The following is a 15277-nucleotide window of genomic DNA, read 5'->3' on the forward strand; positions in this document are numbered from 1 at the left end:
TGAAAGATGCAGCCTGATAGCCGATCGACAGCTTCTGACCATCCGTAGTTCTTTATAAGCTGATCTATACCAGGGAAAGGCAATCTGTGGAGATGGGTGAGAACTTGTAGAATTTTGAGAATAAGACATGGGCACCTTCACTGAATGGCTGCCACGTTGGGAAGATCATTCACAAATATCTTGATGACCACAAAGTCAACTAGTAAAACTGCTCACTGCCACTCCCTCTAGTACCAAAAATGCTCTTCACCATCTCAGCTCACCTTTATCTTTTTTCCAGATTGTTAGACATACTTCCAAAGAAAGAGTGCAGTTTCCCACCATTTTTACCTTCCAACAACCTGAAGCTCATAAGGGGAGGGATTTATAGACACTTTGGCACTCATAGGCACTATGTACCACTAACTGCTGATGCCTACCACCAGGCCAGGAATAATAGACATTATCAGTGTTATATTCCAATAAACTACCGAGATCATGTATAAAATTACAACTTCCTCTTCAGTAATAAATTACACATAGTCCTCGACTTGTGACCACTCATTTAATGACCATTTGAACTTATAATGGCGCTGAAAAAAGTCACTTACGACCGGTCCTCGCACTTACAACCATTGCAGCATCCCCATGATCAAGTAGTCAAAATTCAGGCGCTTTGCAACTGGCATGTATTTACAATGGTTGCTGCATACCGGGGTCATGTGATCACCATCTGAGACCTTCCCAGCTGGCTTATGACAAGCAAAACCAATGGGGAACTGCATGATTCACTTAATGACCATGTGATTAGTTTAACAACCACATGTTTCACTTAACGACCACTGCAAAAAATGCTGTAAAATCAGGTGCAGTCACATGACACCTTGCTTAACCACCACACCACTTAACGACAAATTTTCTGGTCCCTATTGTGGCTGCAAGTCGAGGACTACCTGTAGTCTTACTTTCCATGTTGTATCTGCCATATGGACAGAAAATCCTACCATAGAGTGAAACAGACAAAGACACCTGCAATTATCATCCCTTTACCCAACTTCCAAGCTAGGAAGAAGGAAGACTGATTGAAGGCAGGGCTCCCAGACTGTTGCCTCTCTTCACAAACAATGTCTACTGGGCAGACAAGGCAAACAGGAGGATAGATGGCCAAGACTTACCAAAAGGGCTTCCTTGGAGTGACATAAGCCGAGGCAGACAAGTAGCTTCCCATCTCCAGAGCACTGGCTAAACCAGCTTAGCAGCAAACCTGTCCAACTGCTTCTACTCAGCTGATACGGCCACAGCAAGGGTGCACTTCAGCTCCTGCTGTTTCAGGTGCTAGCACAGGAATGCCAGATCCTGGCCCAGCGGTTCCTTGGTAGACTTGCCCCAGCTCTCATGGTCTCCTTCCCTGGAACTGTCCACAAGGCAGCTCAACTAGGAATCTTGCAAGAGAACCATCGTACTTGGACAGAGCCTGACCAAGATGTCAAGACTGACTGAGCCACCAAGTTTCCTCCCTTTGCAGTTCTCCCGCAGGGGTGGAAGAGGAGGAGCTTTCTCCAGAAGAGAGGTGGATAGTTAAAATGATCAGCAGCAGATAATAACTGATCTGCAAAGGGTGGAATTGTAGCCACGGAAATCCTGGAGGGCATAAAGCTCTTGCAAAAGAGAAACCTGCCTCAAAGACAAAAGATGCAAAATCAAGCCCACAGCCACATCTACTGTTACGCCTATTCTCTGCCATACAAATAGCAGCAAAGCAGCATTTTTTTCTTTTTCTTTTTTTAATAATTTTTATTTAAATGTTTTTTTAAAAAAACAGTAATAAAAGACAATACAAACTAAACTCAGAAAGGAAAAGAAAAACAAAGAAAGGGAGAATAGAAAGTGCAAGAGAAAAGAAAAAAAGAGGAGGAAAAAAGAAGAAAAAGAAAAATATTTAAAGAAGTGACTTTTGATCTTCTTCACAACAAGTACAAACTTAGTAATTCTTCACCTCCAATAAGGTTACATGCAAGTATCTCTTCTTCCCATAACCCATCCCTTATCCATATGCAAATCCATAAATCATTAACATTTCGGTCCTGGTGTCAGCAAAAAGTCCATAAGGGTTCCCAGAATTTTATAGAAACATGTCTTAGTTTAACCTTGGTCAAACCAACCAACTTCGTACTCTTTTGTTTCTAGCAATCTTGATTGTTCATTCAGATGTTGTCGTAGGATTCGATCTCTCTTCAGTTTTTCTTTTTCCCACCTCAAAACTTCTTCGAGGCTTGAACAAACCTCTTTTGTAAATCCAGTAAGCAGTCATTTTCCAGGTCATTCTCTTGGCTTGTCATTCGTATTTCCACTTTAACTGTCATCTCTATCTTATAATCCACAATTTTTTAAATTTTCCAGTATTTCAACAATTTCTTTATATTCTGATATTTCTACATCAGATGAGGTTTGTTTCAGCTCTTTATCCTGGAGATCTTCCAAGTTATTCTCTTTTACATCTGTCACTTCTTCTTTAACATCTTTTGGACATAGTCTATCCATAGAAGCAGACATCATTCCTGACATTGCAGCTGCTAGTTTCTGTCCCCCATTCTTCAAATATCTCCTGGAGTATTTCAAATGGCATACATTTTCTGTTATTCTGTCTCAGTGCTGACCAAAGGCAAGCCTCTTTTTTTCCCCTTCTATGTCTGGAATCTTTAGTCTCCTCTAGTGTCCAAATTCTGAAATTCTCAAATTTCTGTTATGACTTAACATAGACTAAACAATTTAGTTCCCATGAAGGTGCTATATATTTATATAATTATTTCCAAAATCTTATATCAAAAGTCCTAATATTCCAAATTTGTCTGATCCCTTAATTCATTTATAACTTTCTTAGATTAAAGTCTTATTTAGCATTTTGCTGTTTATTTCAAATTCTTTAAATTCTTAAGCTTATTGTTAATTTTTCTTTTATTCTGGAATGAAGGTAAACTCACCAGGTGGCTTTGCAAACCTGTCATTTTGAAGATCTCTAATAGCCTTAAGATAGTTAAATAAGTAATTTTCAAAAGTTATTAGTAAGTAAGGTTAGTGAACCCAGTGTCCTTTATAAAGCTTCACCGTGGTTGAGAGCATGATAGCTTCCCTTCATCTTCCGGTGCTCAAACTCATGGGAAGCTGCTATCCTGCGATCTTCTCGCAAGGAGCAGCCATCCGGAGCACAAGTGGGCAGTCTCCCATCTTCCTCTTATCCAGAGAGGTCATGTGAAACCCGTCTACTCGCTGGTTCTTCAGCCATGGCCGTGACATTGCCTCCGGTCGTTCAGAGACATGCTAACTCGCGATTCCTCACCTGGAAATCCCTCCAACGCAGCATTATTTTCATTGTGGCTGCAACTTTGCTGCTTCCCAAGAATATTCTGGAGGTTCCTAAGCTGGTCTGACAGAAGGCATGAAGTAACCTTTATCAGGACACTGTCAGATCCTTGTTAGATGTTTCAAGGATAAAATCCAGTAGCTATCACAAATAGGCTATCACAATTAATGCAGATCAAAGCCTGCGTGATCCAGTTTTGTTTTAGTTGGAATTATTACAGCCCTAGAATGTGGAGAAAATGCTTGGCAAAGTCCACCAATCAATGCAAGCTCACTCTTCCTGTCATAGTTCAGAAATGCTTCTCTGGGAGAGACAGCAATCCCAGCTACTCCTCACTGATGCCTCCAAATATTCAGCAAATGGTTGGTGGCACCCTTAGATGGCACTGGCTTTCCAGATGCAGTTTTTCTGAATGTTGTTGTCCCAGTGCGGAAACCTTTGCCAGGAGGCAGAGGAAACATAATCCTGCTAGCTCTCAGTAGCTCTTGACACCATTGACCATCTGTAATGGAATGTGAGAATGACCTTGGAAGACCCGGGGGGCGTGGAGAGATGCTGCCTAGGGAACGATCCGATAAAAGGGGGAGGAGCCTGCAGCTGGGTAATGAGCAGAGAAAGAAACTTAGAAAGGACCCGCCCTAACTGATCAAACGGTAAATAGGGATGGTGGGAGACCTATACTTTCAGACTTGCAAAATTCTGTTAATGTAGACTATCAGTAAAGTAGAAGTAGCTCATCTGGTTGTGTTTCCTGTCTGGTTTATCTGAGACGGCTGACACCATCATACCCTTCTGGAAAGCCTAAGTGAGTTGGAGCCAGAGGAACTATTTCTGGATGGTTCCAATATTATTTGAATAGCTAATTTCAGAAGGTGGTACTAGAAGGCTTCTTAACTCTTGGCATTCATATTTTGAGTCCTCACATGACTAGTTTTATCTTCATGCTAGGTACTTCCTGAGTACATACCATCAACTTGACTTCTACTTTTCATCAAATGCACATAAGGTGGCAGAAAAGTTTAAATTAGTTCCCCAAATAGCAAAGGATTGAATGAGGACCAATAAACTCACACTTATCCCAGACAAAGTATTTAGTAGATAGCTTATTTGCCTAATAACTGATATTCAAACTATTATGTGGAAAGCTGCAGTCCTCCACCTCTTGCAAAATGAAGCACATAATCCAGGAAGCGCTCATGATTTGTCTTTGTCATTGGAGCATCTGTAGGAGCCTTATGAATTTGACTCTTTTACTAGAATAAGTGAAAATACCAGCTACAACCCTCTTGGGTCAGGGATACCGTACTGTTGTTTCAGTGATCCATGTGTTGGGAATTTCCTATCTTGACTACTGCAATGCATTATATTTGGAACCAGTTTTCAAAACCATTCCAAAATCTTAGTTCAGTCAGAATAGGGCTGGGAGACAGCTAACTGGGAATGGGAGATCAGAGCATCATTCCAGGGCTCCTCCAACTGCACTGAATCTTAGAATATCTTTTCCAAGGCAATTCAAGAGGTTGATTTGAATCTTCAAGGTTCTTCATAGTACAGAATCTTTCCCCTGCTTGCATTCACCCAAACTGGCTGGGAGCTTTTTAGAGGCCTTCCTAAAGGCCAAATGAGATGCAGGAGACGATCGGTAAGGGTCTTTTCAGTTCTATGGTGCCCCAATTCTGCAATATCTTCCCTGGAGAATCTCATTAGCACCTAGACTGCTTCATTTCTATACTAGACAAATACACCTTTTTGGTGGTGGTGTTTTTTTTGCTTTGCAGGCTTCTGAATCTGCCTTAGCTTTAGGCTATTTTTATGCTTCAAGACTTTGCTTTTCTATGGTGACTGCTTTTTATTGTTATTGAAATTCTACTTGCTTTATTTCTTGTTGTGAGCAACTCTGAGAACTTTATTACAGGAACAGGGTCTCAGTTGCTTTGAGATTCATGCCTTGCGTTTCCATTACCTGTTAAATGTTAATCACAGGGATAATATTGGGAAGTCTCCAAACATTTAATGTCTATTTGAATTTTATGTAAAAACTCATATTTATTAGTCATATCTGCCACACATCATGGATCGGATCCTTCCAAGTGCTAAACAAATGCTGAGGGCGACTATGGCCGCATTGATTCATCAGTCCAAACTTCCACATGGTCCAGTCACAGTGGCCAATCAGATGCCCTCCAGGAAGCCCCAAACACAGATACACAGCACTTCTCAACGCAAATTCAACTGCTGCCTCCAATTCTGGAAGAAAAATACAGCCACCAGTGGCCATGAATAGTCTTATCCTCCAGAAATTAGTCTCTCTTCTTTTTAAAGTCATCCATGGCCATGGACATCACCCAGTAATGGATTTCAGAGATTATCTGTGTGGGTACATGGATAAGGATTTATTATTGTCTTGAACCTCCTGCTTTTCAGCTTAATCAGGCAATTGTTACATACAAAATTCAGTCCTGGGGAACACTTAAATGTTGCCTTTCCCCCCCCGGATCATGCCAATCCTGTCATTCCAGAAGACAACTGGACCACCCCCATGAATGATCAGGCTGGCATGGTTAGAATGTTCTGCCAGAGGAGCTGAGTTCTACATATTTGGGTCCTGCTCCTCTTCTCATTCCATTCCTGAGACAGGAAGAAGTTTCTCTACTGTACAGCACAACACCACACATCACTACTACAGTGCCGGTTGGTTTAGACTTTTCTCTATGTGCTGTCATACTGACAGCTTCCTCAAAGGACAGCACAGAACTGCAAAAAGTAAATAAAGAAGACTGCGACTTGCCTTCAGATCAAGACAGTAAATCACTTAGGGCAGGAAGGAGAGGAATAGGACTATGGCCTTCAGGTTCTCACAGCTGGGAACCAATCATTTTCTTTGTCCCTGAAGGCAGGAAGGAATCTGACACATGTACCACCTATCACCAACTGCAGCACCCAGGCTACCATTTCCACTCTGAGGCAGATTTTGAACTGCAAACCTTGTGGCTGAAACATCTGGTCAAATTTTTGGTATTTCCAGCTGCACGTTAAGGATTTACCAACGCAACCATGAAAGTGAGATGCCAACTGTTGATCCTCAACGTGGAAAGGAGATTTGCCATACCCCTTGCATGGGAATAATTTAAAAACAACAGATAAACAGGGTGGGCCCCAGCAGCAAAAAATGAGCTACCCTTGCTTTAAAATACATATAAGCTTTCAAAGTGTAGAAATTTGTCATCAGGCACCCCTCCTCCCAGCAAGAATGCAAAGGCACATTTTGTCACATTTTGAAAGGAAATAGAAGTTCCAGCTCTGCCCAGGGCTCACAAGATGCCTTGGTCTGAAGTGCAACAGAAGGATAAAAAGAATGTATGTACTGGGGAGAGACAAAATAGACATGAAATGGTGTGTTGACCAACTGGGTGTTACATGCTGCTCCCTGGCTCAAGAGTTGCACAAAAACTATTGTCCTTTTGGTATTGATTCTGCTCTTTGGATTGTTGCCCAACACAGCTGATTTCATTGTGCAAGCTTGCTATGGGAACTTGTCTGGCTGAGCTCTTCAGTGCCTCACTGAGGAAAGGCAGGGCAGCTCCTTGTTTAAAACTGGCAACATTTGGACTTCTTCTTAAGTCTTCTTCTTCTTACCTTGGATCCCTCAATGGGGGAAAATTATAGGCCAGTCTCCAACTTCCCTAGGTTGGGAAAGATGATGGAGAAGGTGGTAGCAAGTCAGCTTCAGGTACTTTGGAGCAAACAGGTTATCTAGACCCATTTTAAGCAGGCTCTAAAGTAGGCTATAGGGTTGAAATGGGCTTGGTCAGCCTGACAGATGACCTTCACTATGGAACTGTCTCAGAGAGTGTGACGGTTGGGTTTTTCTGAATCTCTCCATGACTTTTGATACCATGGTATCTTCTAGATTTATTGACTGAGGGATTTGGGAATTGAGGCACTGCACTGCACTAATTCCATTCCTATCCTTTAGTTAGATCTCAAATGATACCTGGTGACACAGTTGCTCCTCAAAATTTACATAAACTCCCTCTTTGGAGCCACTTTGTCATTGATATGAAACTACTGAGTGAGGTCATCTTGGTGTTATCAAGATGCTCTTGACACTCTAACTTATTTCTCCATGTTATTGTCATCAAGTAATCTTAAACGCCTACGACAATAGGGCTATGCAGTGCTTAAGATTCAAAAAGGTGTTTCAGTGTGTGTAGAGACACTCTAGTAGTACCCGTTGGAAACTCCTTAACCTATCTTTTCCTGAGATCATGTAGTGGCTGCACGGGACAGCCATGTGATCTAAGAAAAAGATAAAACTGCTTTGCAGAGTTGCCAGCAGATGCTACTTGAGGGTCACTACACCCTATGAAGCACTTTTAAGAATCTGAAGTGCTGCATGGCCAAAGAGAGGCTGATAAGAGGTAATAAATTAGAACTGAATCCAAGCAAGGCAAAAGTGATCATTGTGAAGGTCATGATCTGGAAGTGGATGGACTCTCCTATTCTGGATGGGATTATACTGCCTCCAGAAAGCACAGATATACTAGCCATCACTCCTTTTCACCAGCTGAGACTACTACAGTAGCTCTGCCCATTTCTTGAAGAACTCCAAAGCAGTTGCGCATGAACTGGTGAACTCCAGACCGAACCACTGCTGCACGCTCTACGTAAGGCGACCGTTGCATACGGTTCAGAAAATTCAGGTAGTTCAAAATGTGGCCAGACTGGTAACAGGGACTACGCTTAGATACAATATTGTGCCTGTGTTCAAACAGTTGTACTTTCCATCCATAGGTTTTCAGACAAAATGTCAACTGCTGTTTATCATTTCAAAGCACTAAACAGCTTTTGCCCACGTTACCTCAAAGAACACTTTTATTTAAGATGATCAGGAGAACTTTGCCTGCATAACTCTTCTGCTTTTTATTTCTCGGTGCAAACTGAGTAACTGTATGCATTCAGCCTGTTATGCATATCTCACATTGTGAAATGAGTACATTTTTCTTTAGAGTTTTTAATGATTTTGAATAAGAATTTGGAATCCCACTCTAATCTCTTTATTGCAAGTTTTTCTCTAGCAGATGAGCACCATCATATGGCCTGTCTGGAACACTGGATTTTCTTTTGGAATTCCCTTTTAAAACTGCTGTATTTCTATGATCTGAACAGCTTTGTATTTAGCTCCTCCAACATAGAATGTTGGCATTATAATACCACCTACACTGAAAAGGGTTCTTACATTTAAAAAAAATGTTTGATTTTATCTCTTGTCAGATTGGTTATTACCCAGAGGGTTTTTGCTAGCAACCACCCTCAATACTACATGGCCAGGAAATGGTGAACTGAAATTTATTTCAGTTATTTCACTTGCTTCATTTTTTTTATTGTTAATTTGTCAGAAAACCAACAATAGTATCAATAGAAACGTTTTTTAAAGTCTCATTTTATCATCAAAGGATTTTCAGGGAAGGGGTACACATAAAAGAGGGTAAAACTTCGCAGTCGAATCCTAACTAGGCATTTTATAAAATTAGGATCTACTTTCTAGTGAGAAACAGGGCTGAGAAGAGAATGTGCCAGCCAGCCATGTGGGACACATCAGAAGGTCAATCTGGAGATTCCTCACTTATACTGTAAAGCAGGGTTCTGCTGCTCAAACTATAAAAACAAAATAACAGCTATTTCCCACTAATCAGCACATAATGATGTTGTTTTTAACTCAAAAAAGGCTATGCGTGGCTAGCATGGGTTAACGTTTAGACGGAAAACTATCAGGGAATCCCATGGCTGTAGGCCGGGAAATGGAAAACGCATCCTGGAAGAAAGCAGTGGCAACCTATGGCTGTGTTGTTGCCAAAAAAACAACTCTGAAGCCAACTGAGCTGGACAGAAGGGAGGAGACAGCTGCTTAAACTTGGGGTACCACCGGCAGCAGCTGCCCTGCAGAATTCCAGCTAAAACAAGTGGGAGCTGCACAAGGGCTCCTGACTGACCAATTAACCCCCTTGCCCCTAAATTAGCCATTCCCTGCAGCGGCGGGTGCACAGCCCTCGACTGGGCCCCAAGGGCCCTGACTGCCTATCCTGCTCTGGAACCCAGAACTGATCGCCAAGTTAGTTAAGGTGTTAAGTTCCTTTGAGGAAAAAGGCAGGCTGGGCCTTTCAGCCATGATCCTGGGTAGAGCAGGCAGTCTTCCCCAACCTGCTAGGCCAGGACTATGCGATTCCCACAATTCTTAGCCAGCATGGCCTACGGATCCTGGGTATGGGAGTCTCAACACCAGGCAGAGCAACCCCAGCTGAGCTCAAGATTCCCAAGAACTGCATTCTGGGGAAGGGTTCCCAGGATCCCTCTTGGTTAGGCTTTAAAGCCATGAGCAAAGTGCAAATCCATCTGAGATTCGGGTGTAAACCCTGGGGCTGCCCATCTGCGGGGTGGGGGTACACTGGAAACAGCCAAACTGGGATGAGTTTGTGTCTAGGAACGTATGCCTTTTTTCCATATCAGCCTTTCCCATCCCGTCCTCTTCTGAATGTCAGCTTGCACTCCGTAAACAAACCACTCACCCCCTCGAATGCGTGGGGCGTGTGCAAGGGGAAGAGATAATCCTGCCTCATCAGCAAGGAGACAGGTGGAAATTGCCTCTGCCTGACAATGATCTACGCACAGTAGCTGGCTCTCAACCCTAAATTTCTGTGCTCTCCTTCCTTTTTCACTGTGTTATTTAGTAATTCTGAATCGTGGAAAATATAAAGTGCTCAACTGAGCCAACTGCTGTTAAGCAATTCCATTTGGACACTCCCTTAAAGCCAAACTAAGGATTCAGGATATTCCTTTAAACAGGAAATGTCTTATCAAACCCAGGTCTCTTCTGAATCAGGTTCTGGCAAGGAGTCAACCAATGTCATCCTTTCCAGCCGAAGGTATTTAGCACCAATGAAGGGAAAGAGGACGCTATCGCTCTGCTGGGGATACGGCAGCCCTGATAAAATGCAGCCTAGAAGAGAGATTCACGTACCTGAATTTAGGACACTTCTCTTCACATCTGAGCTACTTCGGCCCGGTTAAGCTTCACCAACTTCCGACAGTAAGAAGAGCTTTTTCAAGGGGGCTGCCTGATCGCAATTTTTTCAATGAAGTGTTTGAATCAGCCTTGCGCAATGTGGGCCCCCTCCGGGGATGTGGACTTCAAATCCAGGATGGTCTTGGCTGAACATTTATTTACTGTATTTACAAACATATTTACCAACACATCCAGAAGACATCCAGATCAAGGGAGATGGGCTATGCTATGCTATTCCGTTTTTAAAGGCAACCTCCCCATTACAAAGACTTCTGGGCACTGTAGTCCAATGACAGCACTGAGGAATGCCTTTCCCTGATCCCACCGTCCCTGAGGCAACTGGGTCTCTTCTCCAAGATGTGTAGACTTCAGTTGCTAGAACCGGCAGCCAGCTTGGCCGCTCCTGAGAATTCTAGGAGTCCACGCATTTGGAGACCATCCAGCCTGTCGAGGGCTGACCTTGAATACAGTACTTCCTTTCCAAAAGGAGTCCAATGTGAGCAGTTAATGTAATGGAAAAGGAAAAGTAGTGGGGAATAATTTAGTGCAACGAAATCCCATTCGGTTTTCATCATAAATCCCCTATTGGAAAGGCAGCTTCAGGGCCCCGCTCAGCACAAAAAAAGTTTGCGCACCCTTGCACTAGGCTACGCATGGTCTGCCTGGGGCCCCCAGCTGCAAAATGGCAGACCCCACCCTCTGCATCAGCCAGTTTAGAACCCTCTGTTTTCAAGACTCATGACCTCCTCCCAAGCACAGAACAAATCTGGGGCTTGGCAGTGCCCTTCCTGCTGACGTGCCTCTTCAAGGGAACGTGGCTGAGATTAAGCAGGTGGCAGCGCCCAGAGGAGAGGGCTGGTCCCGAGGAAAGCCTGAGACGGAGGCCAGGGCCACATTCCTTGCGGTCCTTTAGTAATACATTAACTGCTGCAGGAGGAGCCAGGCGGGAGGGAGGTGCTGCCTGCAGGAATGGGGGAGGACAGAGTGGGAAGGAAACCATAAAGAAGGCTCCGTTGTTTGTTTCCACAGAGTTGTAGGTCTACCCAACCCAGCTTACTTCCAGGAGCAGGCCCAGACCATAGAAACGAACAAAGCAAAGCAATGGTACCCTGGGGAGAGGGACCACAATTTCTGCCCCCCATCATTTGTTGTAAACAAAACACAACCATTCTACCTCACTTCACACCCAGAAAAATATAGATGTCTTTATGAACAACTCCCAATTTTTAAGGGACATGGGTCTTTAGCCTTTCAGATAAGAAGTCTCAGTTTAAAGCCAATCCCTTCATGCATTCATTCTTTGGGGGAAGATTCACATTTCTTCTACAGCAGAGTCCAATATTCCCTTTTCCCTTAAAGGAAGTAAATGCTCCCTAAACATTAAAATGAAATACTTAATAAAACTTAATAAAAAAAATACTAAATACTTAGTTTGCAAAAGATGAGCTCTTATTAATCAAGCTTAGGAAAACTCAGTAGAAGGAGTGGCGTCCTATGTCCTTTGCTACGTGGACAGGTGCCGATAAATCAGAGCAGTGGTCTGAGAGACAGAGATAGGGTGCTAACTAACATTTTCTCCAGGGGAGGGAGACTTGGTTTTCTTCCTGCAGGAGGTAGGCTTGAGAAGAAAAGAGCAGGACAAACCAGCAGACTGCGACCTACGGCCCTCGCCTGAGAGAAAGGCCACCGGCGCGTTCTTGATCCGTATGCAGAACCTGCTCTCATAGGGACAGAAAGTGGGGGAAGACAAGCAGAGCGTAACCCACAGATCTGGCTTACTGGCCCCTTGGCATGCTCGTAACCCCAAGAGAAAAACACGCTTTCGAAGGGATGGACAATGGTCAGCCAGGCATTCCCAGCCCTCCCCAGGCACAAGAGGAGCCTGTGTCGCCAGAATCCTCTCCCCCAAACTTCTCTAAAGGCAGCGTGGCCCCACAGGGTGAAGGAAGGCGGAAACTGCCATCCAGCAGAACTACCCAGCCCAGACAGCACTAAGTACACAAAATGGGGATTTGGGAAGGAGGAAACCTCCCCCCACCAAGGCTTTCGCCCCTAACCTCTCTTACAAATTTGTCATTCAAAAGAAATTGCTTCTGGTCACAGAGTGATGGAAAATGTCAACTACAGATTGGGAGTGGGAGGAAGTAGGGATTTATCCTGGGATCTACAACTCATATCAATCCAACACTCAGCAATTCCGACTCGGGCCAAGATTGGGTGCTCTTTGACACAGACCCTCACTTGCAGTCACAGGAATGCCCAGCGCTGCTGCTGCTGCTGCTGCTGCTGCTGCCACCTGGGCAACGCACTGCAATCAACTGTTTGCTTCTTGGAGGTTTTCAAATGCCAGTGGAGAGAGTCTTGCAGACCGCCTGCACCCCTCCCCCAAATGCTCCTGTGAAGACGTTGAGGATGCAAGGAGAGAACAAGCAAGGGCTAAACCCCGTTGCCCTGCAAACATGAAAACTATGGAGGGCTCCCAAGAGGCAGCAGGGGGAAAGACCAGCCATTCCTAGTAGGATTGTCAAGAGGCTACTCCGTGACTACATTTGGACAAGTAACCTCTACTTACAGAAAAACAACTGATTACAAACAAAGGGGAGCAAAACTGGTCATACTTCAAACTAAAAATAAAATGGTATCATCAGCTGCTGAGCTTGCAGGACAGTAAATGGGCTCAAGAGCCTGGGGGCGGGGGCATCACAGGTTCCTGTATGAAGACATTAAGTCAAAAAGTGACCCAAAGGTCTGCCTGGGCTAAAGTTAGTCTTGTCCTTCCTCCTGAGAGGGATAACCCTTTCCCGGATTGGTATTGGATTGGTAGGGGAGCCCACCAAGTCATTGTTTGTGTTCAACCACAGGCCATATTAACAGCACTCCACCAGCCCTCGGTCAACTGGCAATTGTTCTGCTATCGGCTCCAGGCCAGATCCTGTTCCAGCCAGGTCCCGTCCGGTGCACAGCAATGGTGAACTGGTGCCCAGCGGGCAGGGCACTTCCTAGCAACATCCCCTTGTCAGGCACCTCCACCCCACAGTTTAATGTAATGAGGGCAGCATTAATGCATGCTGTGGAGAAATCATGCAGCTGCTGAAGAGGGCTCCAAGATTTGCAGAGCTGCAGAGAAGCAGCAGCAGGTCATAGCAGTAGCCTTGCACAAAGGCTACTATGTCCCCTTATGGCTGGTTTCAAGGTCATGGATATCAAGAGGCAAAGTGAGAAAAATCTGGGCCCAAATGAGAGGCAGGGAGATTCAGCCCAAACTGTGCGTGCGTGCGTGCGTGCTGAGCAAAGAGAGTTATGCATGCCTGGAGGATGGCCAGTCACATACCAGCACAACTGCACAGCAGGCCAAGGAGTTAGCTAATTCACAGGAAGCCTGTCAACAGCCTTCATGTTGTTGGAACTTGAGGCTACAAGCTGCCAGAGGTTTTTCACCCACAGCAGCCTCTCAAAAATTTGGCACAGGAGTGTTCGCTCAGCCGCAGAAGGAATCGGGGCATTTTTAAAAAAAAGAGGCCTTCTTGAGGAAGGAAAATTATTTTGTTCCTGGGCGTGCAGGGAGAAAGACGTTTCATCAACTAAAGTTTCAAATGTAAAATGTTGCTGTTCTGACATGGACAGCTGGCCAGAAAGCAAGTACCAACGGGTCCAACTGCAGGGTGCTCAGCCTTGGATACAAGCACTTGGCATCCACCTTTTGTTGATGCATCTGAGGCTGAAGTGGACACTGGCCCTCCACAATTAAGTCCACCAGAGGAAAAATCAAGTCATTTCCACTCCAATGACAAAGGAACACACGCAGATGGTGCCAGATTCAACCTTCCTCCCTCCCTCCAGCCAAGATGACCTGGGACAGAACCAGCCTTAAACCGGGGAAGCAGCCCCGGTTGGGGCAGAGAGTCATGCGCCAGAGGGAGAGTGTGTCTGTGGGGGATAAAGCTGCTTCCAGCTCACCTGACACAGCCAGCTCAATCAGCTCCTGTCAAACAGCCCCACCCTCCGAGCCTCCGCTCACTGCTTGGAGCGTTGGGTCTTTATTTCATTTGTTAGCTTTAAAGGCTGCCTCCTCCAGGCGTTCAAGGCAGCATCCACAGTGCTCCCTCCTCCCATTTCCCCATCGCCCTGTGAGGTAGGATGGGCTAAGGATGACTGGCCCAAAGCCACCCAGGGAGCTTCTATGAAGCAGACCTGGTCCACTGCTTCAACCACTACACACTGGTCACCTCCTTCTTCCTTGTTCTACCTTTTAATCTACAGGATGTTAGAGGTGACACACAACTTATTTAAAACAGCAACACACAAAACCAGCGAAACATAACTGGATCTGAATATCAAGAAGAAACCATTTCCCGATTTATTTTTCTTTTTTTTTGGGAAAAAAGCCTCCCCTTCTCATGGAAAGACTTTCCCAAAGCAGCAAGAGGGGCCCCCCTCCAAAAGCGTTCCCAAAAGCACCTCGACCATTCATGTGGGGATTCCTTCCAGGCCCATACATGCAGGCCAAACAGTAGATCTCTGACAAGGAAATAAAACACAGGAGAAGCTTTTGACCCATCTTAACTTTTTGGACCATACCCTCCAGACACCCTTGTTTCCACCTCTTCCAAGCCCCAGGCTGAAAAATCTCTCTCTAGCACAAACAAAGGCACACCTGCCGAGGCAAACAGAACTGCTGAAGGCAGCGTGCAGTGAGCGTCAGAGGGGGAGAATTGCACCATGGCTGTTACTTGCTGGACTGGCTTGGCCAGCCCCCTTCTCCACCCTGGCCGTTTACCCTGGTTTGTAATTCACAGAATCAGAGGGGGCCGCTGAGATCCTTGAGTCCCCCCCGGCTCAGGGTGGGAATCCAAATTCAGGCATCCTGACAACAC

General features: G+C 44.9%; 1 protein-coding gene across 2 annotated transcripts in view; it reads right to left on the reverse strand.

Moving 5' to 3' along the window:
• Positions 1-15277, reverse strand: part of LIMK2 (LIM domain kinase 2) — a 58517-nt gene that overhangs the window by 32234 nt on the left and 11006 nt on the right. The window contains exon 1 of one of the 2 annotated variants that reach the window (XM_025172081.2): positions 10359-10803. The exons of the other annotated variant lie outside the window; for it this stretch is intronic. The gene's annotated coding sequence lies outside the window, so the exon portion shown is untranslated. Of the gene's footprint in view, positions 1-10358; positions 10804-15277 lie in introns of those variants that run through there. 2 annotated transcript variants of the gene reach the window in all.

The sequence above is a fragment of the Python bivittatus genome, unplaced genomic scaffold (genome assembly GCF_059951505.1).
Source record: "Python bivittatus isolate LINGU-HERP-01145 unplaced genomic scaffold, Pbiv_v1 ctg000390_np1212, whole genome shotgun sequence".
NCBI lineage: Eukaryota > Metazoa > Chordata > Lepidosauria > Squamata > Pythonidae > Python > Python bivittatus.